Here is a 17,979-nt window from a genome sequence, read left to right on the forward strand (position 1 = left end):
TGTCTTCCTCCAAGGTTTATCCAGGCAGTACATGTGTCAAGATTTCATTCTTGACATAATACCACTCATCCATCAACGGACACAGGGTTGTTTCCACCTCTTAGCTACTGTGACTAATGTTTCTCTGAACACAAGTGTACACATATCTGCTCAAGTCCCTGGTTTCAAATCTTTTACATTTATGCCCAAATGGGATGTGGAATTGCTGTATCATAAGCTAATTCTATTAGGAACTGTCATACTGTTTTCCACAGTGGCTGCACCATTTTACATCCCCACCAGCACTGCACAAGCATTCCCCTTACTCCATATGCTCACAAGAGCTTATTGTTTTCACTCAGAGGTTTTGAAGAGAGGACACACATGATCTGACTTCAGTTTTCACAAAATAAACTGTTGAGAACCAAGAGTGACAGTTAGGAGACCAGATCAGGCATTCAGGTTTTAGATGATGGTGGCTTGAAAGTGAGGGTGGGTGGACAGAGTTTGAGCAGCGTCACCAGATGTCCTGACAGGTTAACATGGACTGTGAAGATAAGATGAAGGTCAAGTATGATTCCTAGGTTTCTGGCCTGAGTATGCCAGTCATGGAGAAGCAGGTATGATGGGTATGGCAAGGTGGTGTTCGGGTCTGCAAACAATAGTGTCTCAGTCTGGGGTAAGTTAAGTCTATTCTCTCACCAAGAAGGAGTTGGCTTCATTCTGCTGATGTGTCATTAGAACAGGGTTGATAAAAGTAGAAGGCCATTGCCATAGTGACTTATTAAATGCAGCAAATTCTAGATCTGTGTGAATCAAGAGTGGAACAAAATGGGACCATATCATAAGGTGAAGGTTTTGTTTTCTTTGTAAGAGACTTTAAACATTGGAAGAATGCAATCAAAATGGTGAGCAACAACTGAATGCCCCTTAGGTGCCAGGTGCTAGGTGTGTACCATATTTACCTTTAAACTTCTCCCAACCAGACAAGGAGACAAGGTTGGCAATGTTTAGTTTTCACCAAATGAAAATTGAGATGAGTGATTATGTAACTCACCCTGGAGCTTAAGTTTATACCTAGAAGTGGGTCCTCACACTGGCACTTTCCATTCCTCTCAGGTGATTTTATTTATTTTGGTCAAGGTTGTTGGTCAATCTGGATAATGCAAGCCATGTGTCTCATTGCTTTCTTTGCTATGGGGAGGAGAGTTGTCTAAAAGAAAACTATATCGAGGAAAGGCAGTCCTCAGATCAGCAGCACAGCAACCCCTGGGAATTTGTTAACAATGCAGATTCTTAGGCTCAATCTTAGACCTAGTCGACCAGAAGTTCTGGGGCCAGGGGCCAAAAGTCTGTATGTTAGCAAGCCCTCCAGGGGATTCTGCTGTGGAATCAAGGTTGAGAAGTTACAGGCTGGTGTATGGTTAGTTAGCAATTACTATTCTGGTGTCAGATTCCAGCCCCTAAATGTGACTTCACCAGCTAATAGCTGTGCAGCCTTAGGCAAGTCTCTTTACCTTTCAAAGCCTCAGTTTTCTCATCTGTTACACAGGGGTAATGTGGAGAATTTGCTATTCAAAGTAGGGTCTACACCCCACAACTACACTGTCATCGGGGAGCTTGTTAACAATGCAGTGCCTCAGCCTTCATTCCAGATATCCTGAATCAGAATCCACATTTTCAAAGGTGTGTGGGCTGAATATTTGTGTCCCCCACAAAGACAGGTTGAAGCCCTAACTCCCAGTGTGGTGTATTTGGGAGAGGGGCCTCTAAGGAATAAGAAAGGTTAAATGAAGTCATAAAGGTGGGGCTCTGATTCGATAGGATTGGTACACTTATAAGAAGAGACACCCCAGAGATTGCTCACTCTCTCTCTTTGCAGGCCACACCGAGGGAAGGCCACGTGGGGATGCAAGAAGAAGGTGACCATCTGTGAGCCAGAAAGAGAGTTCTCACCAGAAACCAACTATGGCAGCACCCTGATCTCAAATGTCCAGCCTCTAGAACTGTGAGAAAATAAATGTCTGTTGTTGAAGCCATCCTGTCTGTGGTATTTTGTCATGGCAACCTGAGCAGATTAAGAAGATTTTCAGATAATCTGCAAGGTACAGTCCTGGGATTTGAAGTCATGGTTTTCTTACACTCCCATTTTCACGGCTGAGGTCTCTGACTGACCCTAGACATTGAGCCAGCAAAATGCCCCTTGTTCTTACTAAGAACTCTCTTTGAATTCATCCTCTAAGAACCATAAAGAGAAAGCAGAGATTAACTCGGTACGGGAGTGATGAAAAGCACAGATTATTTTTAAACCTAAGAGATGCCATCTAGAAACAAGGTAAGAAAGAGTAGCTCCCTGTGGCTTTTTTTTTTTTTTTTTTTTTTTTTTCCTGTTTCAACTAGGGGAAGCATGCATTTCCTTTCCTTCCTTAAGTGAAAATATGTTGAATTTACAGAAATGGGTCCATATCCAATTTTGATTTACCCACGCAGAAGTGGCAGGTGTTAATCAACTACCTAACAAAATCAATAAACCAAAGGCAAGTTTTTGTCTTTAATCTGCCACTGAGGACCCACACAAGTGACAGAAGAAAGCCATCTGGCAGCATCAGAGCTCTTGCCATAGCCCTAAGATTATTCAATTTATTCTTGTCAGGATTAATTTACTAAACCCAAGGTGGATTTTTTATTTAGATGATATTGTTGGTTTGTCATCCACTGCAGATCTACACAGGAGATGCCCCAGGGGATGGCACTTGCTTCTGAACAGTGTTAGACTCAAATTGGAAAAATGTCACTTTGGCGGGAACAAATTATTGTTCGAATCGCTCCGCGTAGAGCTGGTGTCTCCAGATGGGCCCCCGCCTGACCTTTTCTGAACCAGCGTAGTTGCGTAAATGCTTCAGTCCCACTTGAAGACATCGCTTGGAAAACAGCTCAACTACTTAAGTGCTAAGAATGAATTTGGAGCCATGCACTTATCACCAAGCAATCAATTTCCCTACAGAAGCCAGCCATTCTCCTTTCTGCAGCTAGAAAACCCCAAACAGTGACTCAATCACTGGCAACAGATGGGCTATGGAGTCACACAGCTTGAACTCCACCACACTAGTGTGGGTCTGTGCCTCAGTGTCCCTATCTGTAAAATAAGGATGATAATAATAATGGCCTCATTTGTTGTGAGGCAAAGATCTTAGCATGTGACAAGTCATTGATCAACGTCATCTGTCACTGATGACATCCTCCACAGGTCTTTGCGAGACCTGGTTCCAAGTGGAGTGGGGAGAACTTAAAAAGAGTTCTATTTTTAAAGTTTTCTAAGGCTCCTGAGTTCTTCAGGCTTTCAGAGATCAAAGCACATATGTGTCTGTTCTTTTCAGAAGCTGTCCTCTGAGAGAAATTTCTTTTCTTCTGCACTTGTGTGTTGGTTGTTTCTGAGGAGTTTTGTAGGTCAGGGTTATTTATGCCCACCAAGCAGGGACACCATCGCCCTGGATTATGGATCAGCATCATTCACAGCTCTGAAGTCCCTGGGAGTGAAAGGTCCCTGTGAACAGGTGGAGAGAAATGTCTGCCAAAGAGATCCAGAAGGCCTCGTAGGATTCAGAAAGTAAGGAGCTGTAGTAACCCCCCAAATGTATGCCCAGGTCCTCTTCCTTGACCTGTGAATGTAATTTATTTGGAAATAGTCTTTGCAGATGTAATTACAAATCTCGAGATGAGATCATCCTGGATTATCTGAGTGCACCATGAATCCAATGACAAGTGCCCTCTTAAGAAATAGAGAGAAGGGACGGCCATGTGAAGATAGAAGGGACTGGAGTGATGCGACCACAAGCCAAGGAGCAGTCAGGAGACCCTAGGAGCTAGAAGAGGCAGGAAGGATTCTCCCATATGCGCTATAGCAGACACACAGCCCTCCTGACTCCTTGATCTCAGAATTCTCTCTTACAGAACTGTGAGGGGATATATTTCTGTTGTTTTCAGCCACTAAATTTGTGGTAATTGTTTTACAGGTGCCACAGGAAACTAATCAAGAGCCTCAGTGAGCTTCCAGTACAAATCTCTTTTGTCTGAGACTTGGCTAGTAATCACTGAGAAAAGGAAGGTGTGATCCTGAGACCACTCATGTAATCCATGCCCTAGGGGAGAAGAAAAAACCTTTAAAAAGAGATCCCAAGGCATTCATGGGCAGTTGTGCTCCTGGTCCCTGTGTTTTCAAAGACAGTTCCTGGAACCTCTAAATTAATGATTTCAGCTATCAGTCTTGGAAGGGCAATGGAAAGACCAGGGTACTTATGAAATGGGAATGCAGATATTCCCCACAGTCCATGGTTTGGGGAATGGGGAGAGGAGATAATACAGATTTTAAGGCACTTTGCGTATCTATGGCAAGCTGATAGCTAGATAATCACTGTGCTACCCTGTGGGGCAAAAGGTGTAGTGACTTTCAGAATTTAAAAAGAGGGGCGGGCAGCCTTGAAAGAGGAAGCATGATGGGGGGGGGGTTGCCCAATGAAGGAGCAGGTTGGAGAAGCATGATGGAGGGGTGCCATGATGTAGGAGGATGTTGTAGCAGCCATGTGGGAAGCAGGAAGCAGCTCTGCAGTTTGTAGTCTGGTTGCAGCCACGAGGCCTGGGCTAGTGGGAAAGCAGGCCTGCTGCTGCTTTGATTGTTCCTGCTCCAGCTGACTCTGAAGCCACCAAGGACTCCACCTGGACTCTTGGAACTCAGGACACGTGGAGAGGACACTCTCTTAGGACTTGTGCCTTTCCTGGACTTCACCATGATCCAGTGCAACACAGCACATGGTTTCCTGGACTATTATATGGAGGCTGAGGACAATATCCCCAGATCCTGAAGGAGAGAGCTGACAGATAAGGGATGGGGAACTACTAGGCTTGGTTTTGGTTTATAGCCATTTGGGGAGCAAGGGAAGTGCTGGGTGTCATGGAGAAGAGGTCTCTGAGCCGAAGTATTCGCCGCCCCCCAAGGTTGGAATATTGTCAATAAAGACCTGTTTATTGGGTCGAACACAAAGGTGCCATGTGAACAAGCCCCAGGTTGCTCAGTAACACTTATATTTGATGTGTTGTAATGAGAGCTGCGGAAGGATCATGCATCTTTGATGCAGCATTGTTCTCCTGGCCTCAGATGCGCACCGAGTCCCAGAGAGTTTGATGGGAAACATTGGCAGCTTACGTCACCTCTGGGAATCTGGGGGGGACACAGCCAAAGAGTCATCTGACAAACCCAAATCGGGCTTCTGATCATGCCCTGCTCCTGGGGGAGAGATCCAAGTGTTTTCCTCTTCCTTTTCAAATAGAAAATAAATGCTATGGCAAGACAGCTTATAATATTACCAAAAAAGTACATTTTGACTCTAAAAAGGATTCAGAAGCACACTTTAAATTCTGAATCAAAGTCACATACAACAAGAAAAATAACTTCGCTTCTACACTTCTTGGCTGAAGACTTCTTCCCATAATAAAAGACAGATTAACAGGAGAAAAACCATCAGAAGTTTATTAACATGTATACCTCCATTATACATAAGGGAGACCCAGGGAAACCGAGTAACTCCCAAAATGGCTCAAGTCATCACCTTAGATACCATCTACAGCTAAAAACAAAAGATATTGTGAGGAGACCAATTATGGGAAATTACCAGGAAAAAACACAGGAAACAAGGGTAGGGTTGTTTTGCAGATTTAAGTCATTTTATCTCCAATGTAACAGATTCTAGATATTTAATCCTTTCTTTCCCTGGTACAAAAAGAGAGATTTCCCTTATAAATGTAAATTTCCCTTATTAATGTAAACTTCTATTACAAAAGGGTTACTTCTACTCTGTTATCAGAGCTTCTCTTGGGTCTGCAGCTTCTCAAAAACAATCACCCCCAAACAATCATTATGCCAAAGAGGCATATTTTGGGGTGGAATATCTTGCTCCCCTTCAGTTGTAAATGATTTCCTTCCCAACAGCAGTTTTTCTGATAGTCTGGACACTTAAGTTTCCTATTGTTCTAAGAATAACAATTGGTTCTAATTTAAAAGAAGCCAGCCAATAGGGGCTTAAATTCTTGGACTTGGAATATAGTGGTGATTGACTGCAACCTGAATTCTTAATTTCTTTACCTTAATAAATACTCAGACTTTAAAAATAAACATAAGCCATAAGGACTATTTGGCCCAATGCTTCCATTTTGCAGATGAGAAACTGAGTTTCGAAGAGAGGGTAGGGAATTGGCTCTGACAGGTAAAGATATGAGAGGGATTGGAATCCATCTGGCCTACCTGCTATATTGTTTATGTTTTCCTATATACCTATATACATATTATCTTTGAATCTAAATATTTAAAATATTGACCTTAATTTAATTGCCTTAATTAAGGATAATGATTTTGATTCAACTTTTTAAAAATTGAATACATGTGTTGTCTTATAACCATAGTTGGTTCAAGTTTGAAGTCATGTGTGCCTCTAAGCTGAATTCTTCAGCTTGTGTATTCAACTAAAAAGACCAAGGTTCCAATAATGTCACTTCAATACATGAAGAATAGTCTAAAACGTGTCCACTGACTTATTTTACCCACCTCATAACATGTCTCCATTCAGTTGCTCAGCCCCTGCAATGCCTTATGCGGCCAGCAGATGGGAGCAAATAACTTCACAAAATATCAAAAGCTCCATGCAATAGAGCAGAACGTTCAATTCACTGGGTCTGTAAACTTCTTGAAACACCACAACCGTTCTGCTCCTTCAAAATTTCAGTCTCCAATGACAATGTATTTTAATTAATAAGCCTTAATTACTTACCAGAAAGATGATAATATGAGGAGGCATTTTATTAGTGTGTGTTAAAGAAGTTTCACTATGACAGAGACCTCTGTTCCAAGGCACAGGATATTCTGAAAACACTAAGGTTTCGATCTAAATGTGCGGAAAATCAAGAATTTAAGCACTATTTCCCCTAAAATCACACAAATGGCAATATAATGTATGTAAACTAAGATCTCGACATAAATCCATTCAACCAAGGGAGTCAAATCTGCCAAACTTGGCTAGGTCAGAATGCAAAGTTGCTGACTTTATAAACACTTGTAAGAGTTTTAAGGGGTTTCAGGAAGTATCTCTATTGAGAGGGAATATCAGGAGAGGTCAGAAGTACCACAAAACAATTCCCAAGCCCAGCTTTTATGCAAATAAAAATAGCAGGACATTCAGCTGAGAAGTTTGTCTTCTTTCTCTGAGGATAACACCCTCACTCCTGTGAGTTATTTTGTTCTCTAGACATTTCTTTTTTCAAGCTTGGTTATCAGGGGACAAACACAAGCTGGCAGGAGCCCTGGCAACCTAGGGCTGCTGGCTCAGCACAATTGAATTTGATACCCAGGAAGGCTGCGCCCCTCAGGTGGGAGCAGTGTGTCAGGAGGTGAACTCAAATCCAGGGTCTGTTTGCAAATAGGAGCTATGCATCGGCATCACAGCAGGAGTGTAATGAGAGCGCTTTTAATTAACTGTAAAAGTAATTACCCATATTAGATGTAAATCACACTTGTTTTTACATGAGGTGAATAATTTTGGTGCAGCGTTTAAGAATAATACTTCTGGAGGAGCTGTCAGCTGCAAACTCTCTCAACAAGTCAGTGTGCTTAAGCACAGTGTGGAGGAGAAAAATGCTAACCCAGGAAGCTCTGGCCTTGCCACCTGGCTGCTTCCTTTTCATTTATCACAGGTCCCAGCATCTAAACACACCCTCCACAGCACCTGTAGACTCAGAGAAGCACCAGGACAAACGCTTCCAAATCTTACAAGTTTCTTTGTTTTGGCTCTTGGCTTTTAGCCTCTTGGATGATACCCAGCACTTCCTTTGACAGGTTCTTGGGAATGTTTAAAAAATAGGAACCAGAGGGAAGACGGAGAAAGAAGCCCACCAGGCCCGTGGTGTGTGTCCCCCAGGAGCTGAAGTGGACAGAGCGAAGATCAAAAGATGGAGGAGGGAGCAGGTGTACGAGCAGCCAAGCCAGCCTCACAGCGATCCCAGGCGCCCTTCACAGACGCTGGCTACTGGACTTGAAAGTCCCCGGACAGAACTTTAGGTGAGGATGGATGTCCGCCTTACCAGCCCCAAAGCAGAAAGGCTGCACTCCCTGGGACTCATAAAGAGAATGAGAAAATGACAGAGGTCCAGTGTTGGGAGGCAGCGAAGGTAAAATGACACTCCTTGGTGGGGAACTGTGTTTAGGTGTCTTCCTCTGCGTTCTGAAATTCCCCTTAGAAAAGACTGAGGTGTTTGGCTGAACCTCCCATTTAAACCAAGGTGAAGCATAAACAGCAGGATGGAGTTTGCAAATACAAAATTGCTGGGTAATTATTTATACTTCGATAGGCACCTTCATTACGGGATTTGAGGATGCAATTATCAAATTGAAGTTTAGCACACTCCAGTTAAACAACTGATCTGAAGATCAGGAAAGAGGGCTGCAGAAAGGCAAGTGTACCCCAACCCCGTCTGCATATCACAGTAGTCAATCAGGTTCCTTCCAAAAAGAAATGGCCCTTCCACTTGAATAGCATGACTACCAATGTGATTCTTTTCCTGCCTAACACCTAGCCTCCTTCAGGTTTTTGTTGATGTTGTATTGTTAGTAATGCTTGTTTTTGATCTTTGCCTTAGAAGGATCCCAAGAGGGAGCTAAAGCAGGGGGCATACTGGTTTGAGATGATGCCCAGAGTGTTAGGGCCAGAGACCCCATGTTGCCTGCCCTGTAACCTGCCACCCGAGTCAGGCCTTGCAAAACAGGCCACGGCCAGTGGTCACTGTGTTCTGGGAGCTGTGGCCTGCAGTCACGCAGGACCTGAGCCACCGCCCGTGCTAAAACAAAGTGGGTCTGTGCCACCGGCCATGCACCTGATTACAAGGTTCCCCATTAATAGAGGTGACTACGGCATAAGCCCCACATCCTGCTGAGAGCTAATTAACACCCCCATTGCCCCTTCCCCTCTCCCTTAATCATTTCCCAGAAGCAAGGACCATAGTCTCCTGACAGCCATCCCTCATCAGAGGACATTGTTTTTTCACAGATACCTATACCCTGGACTCTGGAGCTGACCAGAAACGTAACCCATCCCCCTGAGGGTCTGCTCCACACCCTTAAAATTCCTTTATTACTTCCCTTAAGGCTGCAGTCCACTCAGGCTCACCCACCTGCTTGAACATCCCTCAATAAAGGCTTTGAACTGGTCCACCTGACTCCTCCCTTCTTCTGGCACAAACCTAATACAGAGAACTAATCTTGGTTCAAGATCAACCATGAGAGAAGTCAGAACTGGAATCTGTATCTCCTGCAGGAAGCTTTTTGTTTTTTCTATAGGGCCACACATGTTAGCTCAGGTCTCCTCTACCTGATATACCCTAAATGTATCTGCCTCCCACATTGTCTATATAAAGCAGTGATTTTCAACCAGTGTGCTGCCAGAACTTTTAAAACATGCAATACCTGACTATTTAGTCTCTTTTCTTTTAGATTGTCAAAAAAAAGTGACAACAACCAACACAATAGCCATTCAGTGTGAATTGGTCAGAATTATACATTTTTGTCAAATGTTTGCTGCAGAATTTTAGCAATTACCATATTTTTCGCACTGTAAGATGCACCTGGCCATAAGATGTACCTAGGTTTAGAGGAGGACTACAAGAAAAAGGAATATTCTGAACCAAATGGTGTACTAAAATATTTAATAAAATATAACAGAATCATATCTTAACCATGTAAAGTGAACAGTAGTCAACAGTGGTGTTAAGAACCATCATCACTGTCATTAACAAATGAGGAGAGACTTTAAGGTTCAAGTACTCTTCTAGTTTTCTGGGAACCCCAAGAACTCTACATCGCTAGTGTTAGAATTTATGAAGCTCAGTCGCTCATAATCACTGACAGCACTTTCTTCACTGTCTTCATACTGACCAGATGCCCTGAGATTCAGCAGTAAAGTGGGACATTTAAGTGTCCCCAGGGGTTTCGCGTGGGCTCACCGCTTCCTCTTCTAACAGCTGTCACCACCGCTGACAGTCAGGTAATACACATAATGGTCTGTGATGCAATATTTGCTCCATAAGATGCACAGACACTTCTCCCCCACTTTTGGGGGAAAAAAAGTGCATCTTATGGAGCAAAAAATATGGTAGTTTTATGTGTTCCATGAAATGAAAAAGGTTGAAAATTACTGATCTACAGAATTCAAAATAAGAAAGAAAATAAGAGAATAGCCTATTTAATTAGTATACCACCCTCTTAAGGAAATGGGATGCCATGAACATTTGGCACTCCTATGATAATGAAATAATTCACAATGATTATTAGAGGGAAAACACAATGAGAAGTCACACTGTAATCTCACCTCCATGGGCAGATCAAAATACTTAAGAGAGAAATCTCAGGAATGAATCTGCCTTGTTTCAAATCCTGACTCTTCAGCTTAATAGATACATGGCTTTACAAGGCAACTTCTCTGTGCCTCAGTTTCTGTCTTTGAGAAAATGAGTTAATCTTTTCCTGATACCATCAGGCTTGTCTATTTGAGATAAAGTGAGTATAATGCCGTCTCATATTTAGGGGTCAGAATGCTTGTTATTACAGTTGCAATTTTTAAATTTTATTTTATTTATATATAAATTATATACTATTCTGTGCATTATATATATAATTTTATTGTGATTCTTCTTCTTCCTTCTCAATATATAATGTCTCTAAATACTTCCTGTATCCTTTTAGGTCACAGCTATTGCAGTCCATTATATGATCCCCTAGAGGCAACCAAAGAAGCAATTTCTAAAAACACTGACTAGTCTCAGCCTGGCTGGTGTGGCTTGGTTGGTTGGGTGTTGTCCCATAAAGTGAAAGTTAGCTGGTTTAATTCCTGGTCAGGGCACATGCCTACGTTGTGAGTTTAGTCTCTGGTTTGGTCATGTACGACAGGCAACCAATCAATTGATCAGGCAACTGATCAATATTTCTCTCTCACATAGATGTTTCTGTCCCTCTGTTTCTCCCTCTCTTCCCCCCTCTCTAATAATAAATAAATTTAAAAAAATTAAAAATAAAAGCACTGATCTTCTAGGAGTTGTTGTTGATAGATGGCCTATCTCAACATCCACCACTCTTGTAAGGATCCTAACACAAGGACTAAACAAAACCACTCAATTGAATATTTAATTTCCTCTTAGGATTCAGCTATTCCATAAAGACATCCAACAGTTCAGGCAAGATTTATGTCAATTAGAGAAGGCACAGAACAGTTGAAGTTCAACAGAGCTGTGCAAATTATATCACCCATTGCATTCACAGAGATAGGCTGCCAGTTTCTGAGAAATGGTCCTGCTCTGAGACATCGATCAAGCTCTGTTGGTTGCTGGGTGGTGCCACTCCCTTTGGACCATGTCACCTGTAGTATCCATGTGGATGGTAGGCATCTTGCCAACCACAGTCCCTTGGGAAGCACTATTTCTGTCCCTGAGACCTTGGTTTGGCATTTTGCTTTCTGGTAGAAAATGGCTAGTATTCCCTTTCACAAGAAGAAAGAATCAATTCTGTTCCAGGAATACAAACCTTATTGTTTACAGCCTTAAGTAATCTACATGACCAAAAATGGCTGGCATGACTCCCACCTCTGCTGAAACTAAACCAACACGGACTTGTAATAGTTATAGATGTCTCTTTGTTTCTGTCAATTTTCTACACTCTGGAGTGGGTGTTAGGATGAAGATAATGCCAAGTGTAGAATATTTGCTATCAGAAAGCTAAACATTATACGAATCGCTGTTATAAAAAGAACTCCTATAATTCAATTTTTGTGTATATCCCTTCATTCATCAATAAGCATTGAATCATTTTCTTGTTTTAGCTTCCAGTGGAATATTTCTAAGTTTGACAACATAGGACTAACAGTTAATACATAAGAAATAAATGTTTATTTTTGATTATAATAAAAGTTTACATTTGAATACTTGGACTTTGAACAACTGATACCCAACTTAATTTAAAAATCACCAGTTAAATAACCATTTAAGCTTTTTCAGAGAAGTAAAATAGAGAGGAAAAATAAATGTGAGTTCTTTCTCATGCCATGAAATTTACTAGCAACCCTTTCTGTAAAACACTTATATCAATCAATTCTTACATTAGTGCAAATATAGACAGTGTAGGGTAATTACATTGCTCTGCTTATTCCTCCTCCTTCCTGCATGCCATGCTTATTTTCAAAACCTGCCATTTGGTTTTTATCCACAATATAAAAATTAAGAATGTCCCCTTGAGTGTCTAACTACTAAGTATCCCCTTGATTGTCTAACCACCCAAAACCAATGCAAGATAATAATAATAAAAGATTTTACTCTTAAAAGAAAAAAAACAAGACACTAATAACTACAAAAAAAGAAAAGAAAAGACAGCTTGACTACTCTTGTATTTGGCAGCCCACCCAATTTATGGGACATAGACATTGTGCTGGGAGAGAGTGCCAGAAAGCCAGGCTACCCCTCAGGATGTTGTAAATATCTCAATTATTCATATTGTCCTACGACTGAGGTAAGAAAACAAATGTTGACTATTCGACATCATGAAGGCCTACTGCTTAAACACAGAAAATTTGTCATTTTAACCATTCTGGGTGAAATCCCTATGAAATGTATTTCACTGTCTTCGCTTGCTAAAACATGGAAGGTTGATTTTGGTATAGCTGCTCAGTACAATACCACCACCTTCTTGCTTCTAATAACCCTTGAATGCCCTGCCCTCCTGCTAAATACTGCAGATTGTCCTGTTCTCAAAGAGATGCAGGTATATTTCAATATTTGCTTCATGACTGAACGTTCAGCCATCGTTTCATTTAATTTGGTTTCTGATTATTCACAACCAGTTATCTGGGACTGCTTTAGAGTTTCAGTCTCTTAAAGATAAATGTTATGTTCTGGTTTTTTAAAAGATTTTATTTAATTATTTTTAGAGAGAGGGCAATGGAAGAAGACAGGGAGGGAGAGAAACATCAATGTGTGAGAGAAACATCAATAGGTTACCTCTCACATGCCCCCAACTGGGGACCTGGCCTGCAACCCAGGCATGCACCCTGACTGGGAATTGAACAGATGACCTTTTAGTTCGCAGGCTGGTGCTAAACACACTGGGCCACACCAGTCGAGGCTGTTTTCTCTTTTTTTCTTTCCTTGTCTTTTCTTTCTTTTTTGACTTCCAGATCTAAGAGTTTCAGGTGAGCAAGTATAACAGAAATCTATCTAACTCCTGATACATTCATTAAGGATTGATAACTTTAAAAAGTTTTTGTTTTCTGTTCAAATGAATTAGATATTGGCATAAATGTATGAGCTTGATTTGTCAAGTGCATTGAGATATTTTATGCTGAGTAAGATATACACATAATTAAAGTAAAATAAATCTTTTTGGTACCATAATTACCTGAAAATAATTTTGAATTGACAAGTGCATGAGAAGACTTGGATTTCTTTAAATTACAAACTATGCTCTGACAAACCCTACCTACTTTCCTTGACTCATATACTAAGTCCTTCCTCCCCAGACCCTATACTCAATTGAAATCTATTTATCCATAAACATTTTTTTATGTCACAGAATCTTGGTTTCCTGTGTCCCCTCAACCTAATCATCTATCATGCGCTCATGCAATCATCACCTACTACCAAAGAGAATCTCCGTTCTTCCTCGGCCCCATCCACCCAGATCTGACTGTGCTTTCCGGCATCTTGCTCCCTCTCCTGCACCTCTGCTGGAGGGCTGAATTACACAGAACTTGTATTTTCCAGTGTATTTTATATGTGCTTATCTCTTCCATGAGATTATCAGCTCCTCAAAGGAAAGGGTATTAACAATAGCTGTCTTCTACAAAGCCATTTTAGTGATTATGTTACATATATAATCTTATGCATAATAAAATCTTATATGTATTTTATATATTAATATATCAATAGAATTATATAATGTATAAAAATATATTATGTATAGCCCTGACCAGGTGGCTTCTTTGGTTAGAGCATCATCCATACATCAAAAGGTTGTAGGTTTGATTCCTGATTGGAGAATGTATGGAAAGCAGATGATCAAGGTTTCTCTCTCATATTGATGTTTCTCTCTCTCTTTTCTCACCCTCTCTGGCTATTCCTTTATCTATCTATGATTCTGTCTCTCCCTTCCACTCTCTTTCTAATCAATAAATAGGTCAGTGTTGTGTGTTCCCTCTTCCTACACCCTTTTTTTTTCTGTCTTTGCTATAACTAAAAGAAGAGAACCAGTATGCATGTTCATCTTTGTATCTTCTACATTTAGTAGTTTTAAAAATAAACTTCATGTGTAAATTCTAGATGGTGGAGGAGTGAGTGTGAGCAGCACTGACCTCCTCCGAGCACCAGTCTGGATGTGCAGCTGAATTACAGAGAGGTCATCCGGAATGACCAACTGAGTGGTGGCTGGAGGGAGGCCTTATAACCATGAGCAGATAGAAGAAGCCACTTCACCACAGCATAACTGGTACAGAGTGTGAAGGAGACATGAGAGGGCTGGCTGGGCTCCCATGGGTGGCAGCTGAAGTGCCAGAGGGATATGTCAGTGCCTGGGGCATCCCTTTGAGGATAATGGGATCTAAACCCTGGGCTGGGCTCCACAGCCTACAGCATCAGAGTCATAAAGGCACCCAGATAACATCCAGCTGTGAAAAGCTGCAGGGTTTCTGTCTGCCAGGGAGAGATGGCTGAAGACATGGAGAGCCTTTTAAAGGGCCAATGCACAAAATTTTCTTTGCAGCCACTTACCCTGCCAACAGAGGGAGGGCAGAGTGGACTAGACATGTTTGAGGAGAGTTTGGGGATGGTGGCAATGGGGAGAAAACTGTGGGAGTGGCTGATGGGATCCACATGCTGAGCCATCCCCCACTGTAGGAGCCATCTTGCTCAGGCAGACCACTCCCCTCCAAGAGCCATCAGCCTTAGGGGAAGCAATCGCCCGCCCACAGAAATTACTCTGCCTCACCCTGTGTGGCTTAATCCTGACTGCTGATTACAGATTGACTAGATTAACAACTGAAGGAGACAGGTACAGACTGTGGATCACTGGTAGTCTTGAACACACTGCTAGGGCCAGAACAGGACACCATCTGACATCACCATGGGTGGATCCAAAAAGAGTAGACAGTGGTAAAACTAAATTATACTGAGACAAATTCCACCATGGTATTCTTCATGATTTGCATTACTTTTTTCCTGCACAGCCTTTTAACATCCATTTCTTGTCCTTCAAGTGTTAGTACCTACTAGACCACTAGTCTTTATGTTGTAGTTTATTTCAAATCTGATATTTTTCTCCTCCCTTCCCTTAATCCATTTTAGCTTCTTCTTTCCTCTTCTTTATTTTCATTTTAAATTTTATTTTGTCTCTTTCTACAACTTGCTTCTATTCTGTACTCTTACTAATTCTCTCCTCTCCAGCCTCTCAAAACCATTTTTCTTGTTATGAGTCATCTCACATTATTTTTACCATTCTTAAAGTACCCTTATTTTCTCCTCATCATTACCAATCTTTGCTTATCAGTTGTGGATATAATGGTTGTTGTTGCATTTCATCAATTTTATTTCTAGATCTTCACTATTTTTGTATTTCAAATCTCATATTTTACCATTCCCCTCCCCTACTCCATTTTGCCTTCCTCCTGCCTTTTCTTTGTTTTAAATTTAAAATTTTCCTTGTCTTATCCTGGTTTTCATACCTTACTCTTAGTATTCCTTCTCCCTCTGTCCTCTCAAATCACTTCTTTCCTCTAGACATTCCTTAAGCTTTTCTTTCTATTATTTCTCTTATTGCCATCCCACCTATATTTATCTATTTTGTGTGTTTTATTGATTATGCTATTACAGTTGTCCCAATTTCTTTTCCCTTTGCTCCACTCCACCCAGCAATCACTCTCCCTCCAGCAGCACCCACCCTTAGTCCATGTCCATGGGTCATACATATAAGCTCTTCTCTATATTCCCCTGTCTATTCTGCACCATCCTACTATGCTTCCTAATTCCTGTACCATTTCTCTCTTTCTCCACTCTTCCCCCTCCCAGCTGACACCCCTCTCAATGTTCCCCATACCTATGATTTTGTTCCCACTCTGGTTGTCTGCTTAGTTTGCCTTTGTTTCCATCCTAGCTTCTGTTGTTGATAGCTGTGATACTGTTATAATTTTAATGTTCATAGCTTTGATCTTCTTTTTCTTAAGTAAGTGCCTTTAACATTTCATATAAGAATGGCTTGGTGATGATAAGTTTCTTTAGCTTCACCTTGTCTGAGAAGCAGTTTCCCTGCCTTTCTATTCTAAATGATATCTTTGCTGGATAGAGTAATCTTGGTTGTAGGTTTTTGCCTCTCATCACTGTGAATATTTCCTGCCAGGCCCTTTTTACCTGCAAAGTTCCTTTTGAGAAATCAGCTGACAGTCTTATAGGTATCCCTTTGTAGGTAATTCTCCTCTTGCTGCTTTTAAGATTCTCTCTTTATCCTTAACTTTTGACACTTTTGATTATGATGTGTCTTGGTGTGGTCCTCCCTGGGTCTAGTTTGTTTGGGACTCTCTGTGCTTCCTGGAACTGTACGTCCATTTTCTTCCCCAAATTTGGGAAGTTTTCCTTTATTATTTTTTCACATAGTTTTTTCAGTTTATTGCTCTTCCTCTTCTCCTTCTGGCAACCCTTATGATTTGAGTGTTGGTACATTTAAAACTACCCCAGAGGTTCCTAAGCCTTTCCTTATTTTTTTAATTCTTGTTCCCTCCTTCTGTACTGGTTGATTGTTTATTTCTTCCTTATGTTCCAATCCACTGATTTGAACTCTGCTTTCTTTTCCTTCACCCCTAATTTTGTGTGGCTTTTCCTTCGTTTCACTTACTATAGCCTTCATTTCTTCTCTGTCATATTTAATCTTTTCTGTCAAACCTGTGTTATTACCAGTGTTTAAACTGTGCATCTGTGAAATCGACTATCTCCTCATCTGTTAGGTTTGCCATCTCTTCATCTGTTAGGTTTGCCATTTTCCTGTAGCTTAATTCTCTCACGGGAACCTTGATCTGACCCCTCTTTTGGGCCATGCTTCTCTGTCTTATCATCTTGAGAGCTTTCTGTGTTTGCCCCTATGTCTTGGTAGAGCTGTCACTCCTTTCTGGCTGAATATTTCTTCTTTATTTCTTTGATAAACTTCCTTATAGTTTTGATTTTCTGGAGTTTTTATTTTTATTTTTTGGTTTTGAAGAGGTTGTCTATTCCTTCTTAGTTGTCAGAAAGATGCAGTGTTTCTATTTATGCCTCCATCTTGACCATAAGTGTATATTTATCTTTGATCATTTGTTGTTGATATTGCTGTGGTGGAATTTTTCCTCAATTTGATTTCAATTTTTCATTTTATTTTTCTTTTCTCTCTCTCCCATTTTATATTATATATCTGTTTATGTTTAAACCTAATATTATGCACTTCCCTCCTCACATTCCATTCCACCTTCTTCCCTCCCTTTTTCATTTACGATGTAAAATTTATTTTCCTCCTCTCTTTACCTTGTCTCTATTCCCTACTCTTAATATTGCTCCTCCTTATTAACCTGCAAAATCCTTTTTTCTTTCAGTTACTTATCTCATATTCATTTTTTCTTTCTTATAATAGTCTTAATCCATTTACACCTTTATTAATATTGGCTCATTTGCTGTTGATAATGTGATTGTGGATGGCGGTTATTTTTGCACATGTGGGTTTATTTCCTGGGCTGTTTTGTTTTGTTCTGGCAGCATCTGTACAACAACATACAAGATGTGGTGGGTGGAGTGACTCAAGTCAGCCAGCCAGAGGGAAGGACCCACCAAAGAACAACCAAACATCACCCAAAACCCAGTTACAACCAGAGAGCCCACATAAATGGCACAAAGGGCATCCCAAGAGAATCAAGC

This window comes from Furipterus horrens, unplaced genomic scaffold, assembly GCF_987537825.1.
Source record: "Furipterus horrens unplaced genomic scaffold, mFurHor1.1.pri manual_scaffold_5, whole genome shotgun sequence".
In the NCBI taxonomy this organism is placed as follows: domain Eukaryota; kingdom Metazoa; phylum Chordata; class Mammalia; order Chiroptera; family Furipteridae; genus Furipterus; species Furipterus horrens.